Source organism: Orcinus orca, chromosome 6 (assembly GCF_937001465.1).
Source record: "Orcinus orca chromosome 6, mOrcOrc1.1, whole genome shotgun sequence".
NCBI classification, from domain to species: Eukaryota; Metazoa; Chordata; class Mammalia; order Artiodactyla; family Delphinidae; genus Orcinus; species Orcinus orca.
The window spans coordinates 50,850,717-50,855,528 of record NC_064564.1 but is presented as its reverse complement, the minus strand read 5'-3'; the positions used below and the strand labels follow the sequence as shown (position 1 = coordinate 50,855,528).

Below are 4,812 nucleotides of genomic sequence, written 5' to 3'. Positions count from 1 at the left end.
GCTCTTTGTTGCTTTTAGAAATTGTGACCTTCCAGTGTGCATGTTACTGATACCTTCCCTGCTGGAAAGGCTCTACCCCAGTTGTTGCTAAATATATTAAAATCCCTGCCTGTGTCCCTTCTATTCAAGCATATTTTGTTTTGTTTGTCTTTCAAAGGGGCAAAGACATCATGATGGAATGTAAGAAATTCCTTGGATTGCATTGTCCCCAGGAATATCCTTCCCTGCTCTGTGATTACTTGCTGGGTCCTAAGGACAAAACAAGTTTGCAGCTGGCACTGAGGTAACCCTCGTCCCTTCCAAGACTCCGCAGGCTGCTGTGGTATCAGTGCTAGGGACACTGCTAGTGGCCACGTCCTTGTGGGAGAACTCTGTGCTATCGCATGCACCTCAATCTTTTCTTCTCTGAAAAGAAATGTTCTGGAGAAACACTTGCCTCAGTGCATCTCATCTGTGTTCTTCCATGTCCTGAGGACCTGCCGCTGTTCCAGTGAACGCTTTAAACATCTCTGTTCTCCTTCCAAGTTCTCAAGCTGCTGCTGCCTTTCAACTCGATGTTTCCTGCGCTTTGGGCTTTTTGAGCAAATAAGAGTCCTGAACCAGGTGAGTTCCTCCTAGTGCAGTCAGCACGTGGAAGTGTGCAAATAGAGGCACAGGTGAGCTCCTGGATTCTCCACCACTGTTCAGTGTTGGGCAGGGTGCCATCTATTTACTGTGTTTCTCTGGGAGTCTGGACAGTCTGGACCTGCAGTGCTTGGCAGGCGGAGAGTGTGGAGTCATATGAGAGTTTCTGACAAACCTAGAACTTTCACTCAGCTTCTGCTTTCCATTGGTGGCTTTGTAGTCTTAAGGGGAAATTGACAGCCAGAAACCCTAATGGAGAAAGAAACAGCTGTATGAATGGGCAGTACAGCTGAATGCAGAGTGAATGGGGAGAGTACACTGGATTTCTACACTGGGAGAAAGTAAATGATTATGGTATTTGAAAAATGAAAAAATGGGATCCAGGAAAGAAGAGATGAAGGAGAGTTATGCCATGTATCAGAATCAGCAGATAGATAAATAGAATTTTATATATATCGTATACCTTATACTATATATTCATAAGTATGTAGCATAGATATGTATTATTATATTATTATGCATAAAATTACATACAATTGATGAAACAGTTTTTCCCAGTTCTGTTTTTTAGGCTGTCAGTGTTTTGCAGTCAGTGACAGAGAGAGGGAGAGGAGAATTCATTATTCCCATTTAGATCTGTATGAAAAAATAAGAAGATAGGCACTACCTGTTAGCCTTCACTCAGTGGATGATATTCTGCTAAAGGCTCTTTAATGTTCCAGTTTGTCTAATACCACAACAACTCTAGGAATATTTTCATTTACTTTATATTTGAGGAAACTGAGGCTCAGGGAAGTTACGTGATTCTCCAGGATCACACACATGTCCTGGCAGAATCTACATTCAATGCAGAATCCTATCTCACATATAAATAATTATTTAAATTTCATCCTGTTTAATTCTCAAACCCTTGGTTTCCTTCTTCAGTGTTTCCTGAAGATCATTGTTCCCTGGCTGACTCCTAACTGCACTCGCTACTCCATCTCTGTGTCCTTGGCAGCCTCTCCTTCTCTTTCTCAGTCTTAAAAGTTGAAGGTCCTCATAAGCTTTAGGTCCTCTTCTCATTCTACATCCTACTCATAAGTAATGACATCCTTACCATATCTTGATTTTCAAATATGCAACAAACACAAATTAATATCTCCATGATGTACGTTGTTGTAGATTCCAGATCTGGATATGCATCCACCAATGGGAAATCTGTCTTTAGATGTTTGTAGAGCACTTTATAGAATACATCTGCCTTCTTGAAAAGCCTCATTCCAGATGCTAGTGAGAGAATCCCGTTTCCTTTATCTCTCATTGTAACAGGAAACTTAATTGAAATAATTTTAGCATGATTACTGTTTTTATATCTCTTTCTTTTCCAAACAGAACTCCTTGGCATTTGCTTTTTTCACCTCTTTATTCGTGGAACTATTATATATCTGATATAGAAATATGAAGTTGTAAAATATAACCTACTGAAACAAGTGAATGATGAGTAGAATTCATCATACAGGACTTCCCTGGTGGCGCAGTGGTTAAGAATCTGCCTGCCAATACAGGGGACACGGGTTTGATCCCTGGTCCAGGAAGATCCCACATGCCATGGAGCAACTAAGCCCGTGTGCCACAGCTACTGAACCTGAGTTCTAGAGCCCACAAGGCACAAATACTGAGCCTGCGAGCCACAACTACTGAAGCCTGTGCACCCTAGAACCCGCGCACCGCAACTGCGGAGTCCACTCGCTGCAACTGCTGAAGCCTGCGTGCCGAGAGCCTGTGCTCCGCAACAAGAGAAGCCACTGCAATGAGAAGCCTGCGCACCACAACGAAGGGTAGCCCCCGCTCGCCGTAACTAGAGAAAGCCTGTGCATACCAATGAAGACCCAACACAGCAAAAAAAAAAAAAAAAAAAAATTCATCATCCATTTTTCACTATGCTTTGAGAATTTAAGCTATTTCTTTTTGTAAGAATAAACCAATGCAGGCTGTCATCTGGGGAAGATTTTCATAAATTAAACAAGAAAATAATTTGAAAAAAGATAAAGGTAAGCATATTTTATTATATTTGAATACATTATAAAGTTGAACGTGATATTATACAAGCAAAACTATTTTAAGTACCATACATAGTTTGACTGAGATAAAGTAGAAGAATAAAATAGGTGAATACATTAGAGCCTTTCGCACTTTAATCACTGTTATTTTGAACTCCTGGTCTGATAATTCCTAAATTTCTACTGTATCTGAGACTGTTTCTGATATTTGCCCTATCACTTCAAACTGTGTTTTTCACCTTTTAGTATGGTAAGTTTCTTTAAAAGTTGAACGTGATGTACAGGATAAAAGGAACTGAGGTAAATTGACCATTAGATGAGTATTTACATTTATCTTGCTAAGAGGTTGGCTGTGTTTACTTCTAGTCCTGGACTCTGTTTCTACCGTCTTTATTTTCCATATCGGCCAAGCTGGCTTATCCTTCAGGATTGGTCTTCTTTTTTTTTTTTAATTAATTTATTTATTTCTTTATGTTTGGTTGCCTTGGGTCTTCGTTGCTGCGCATGGGCTTTCTTTAGTTGCGGCGAGCGGGGGCTACTCTTCTTTGCGGTGCGCGGGCTTCTCATTGCAGTGGCTTCTCTTGTTGCGGAGAACAGGCTCTAGGTGCACAGGCTTCAGTAATTGTGGCATGCAGGCTCTAGAGCACAGGCTCAGTAGTTGTGGCATACGGGCTTAGTTGCTCCGCAGCATGTGGGATCTTCCTGGACCAGGGCTTGAACCGTGTGCCCTGCATTGGCAGGCAGATTCTTAACCACTGCATCAGCAGGGCAGCCCAGGATTGGTTTTCTTGAAAATAGATTTATTAGACCTGTTTGGCAAATAACCACTATAGGAGACAGGTCTGCATCTTGTTCACCATTGTATCATTAGCACAGAGTTCATAACAGTTACTCCAAATAATTATTAACAGAGTATTGGATTTTCCATCAGACCTCCCATTAGAAGCTTCTGTTGACCTCACATCAGAACCTTATATTGAAGTAATTAGTAACCATCATTAGATGACTCAGTAGATTTCTACTGAGCCTCTTGGTTCATCATTCTCCATCTCACAATGAAGATGTAGGGTGGTGAAAATTTAGGGCCTAGGATGCTAGATAAAGTTAGCCTTCTCTGCTTTCCTGGTGTCAGAGTCTTTGTAATGTTATACATTCTTTTTCAGTTCATATTTTTCTTGGCAAGGGTTGTCTTGCTACTACTGAATTACTTCCTGTTTCAACTTGAGGTTAGTTGCTTAATAGGAAAGTAAAAACGGAAACATAAACGGAAACATTATGATTTTCCATAATGTTCAATACATCACTAATATCCTTCTCCATTCAACTTTCTTGGAAAGCGTCATTGCATTTGATGCACTGAAGTAAAGTGAAAACAGATACAAACCTGACTATGATGAGAGTGAAAGAAGTAAAGTGACTCCCCAGGTGAAACAATGACAGTGGGAGTTCTTCTCTTCTCTTGTCACTCTTCCACCTACTCCAGTATGGTTTCTGCTGATTAATCCCACCAAATCAGCTCTCAGTAAGGTCAGTGCCATCTGTTTCCCATGTAGTGGATGATTTCAATCTACAGAGCAGCTTACTGACAATCAATATAATGTTAATCAAAATGATGATAAATTATCCTTGTGAATAATTAAATATGTCATGTTTTAAAGTAAATAAAATATTAAATATGATTATGAGTTACAATACATCAAATCCGTGAAATTTCTTCTGAGGCAAAAATGTTTCAGAAAGGTAAAACCATGCAGAGAATAAAATGAGCCACCTTCTACTCTAGGTCCCAGCCTTGCGTAGGACCTCCTTTCTCTCCTCCAATTCAGATGGCAAATATCTCAAACCTGTTTTCTATGTATATTGTCATTACCTTCTTTTACTCATCCTTCCACCTTCTCTTCACCTTCTGCTGATTAAGTCTACCAAACAAGCTCTCACTAACTGGCCAATGCCATCTCTTTTCCCAATGCAGGGAGCATTTTCCATCTATGATTTCATGAATGCATTGAGTCTTCTAAGCAGTTTCAGTCTTTTCAAACACGGTCTTCTCACCATTCTCTCTTGTTAACATATGGCCATTCCATGTCTGCTTCCTTTGTGGTGTTCCCTCCCTTTTAAGGTTAAGGTCATAGGACTCAATTTTAAG

General features: G+C 40.3%; 1 protein-coding gene across 1 annotated transcript in view; it reads right to left on the bottom strand.

The window, feature by feature from the left end:
• The window catches only part of KLHL9 (kelch like family member 9), a 153,676-nt gene that overhangs the window by 18,467 nt on the left and 130,397 nt on the right, over positions 1-4,812 (bottom strand). The window lies entirely within an intron of this gene.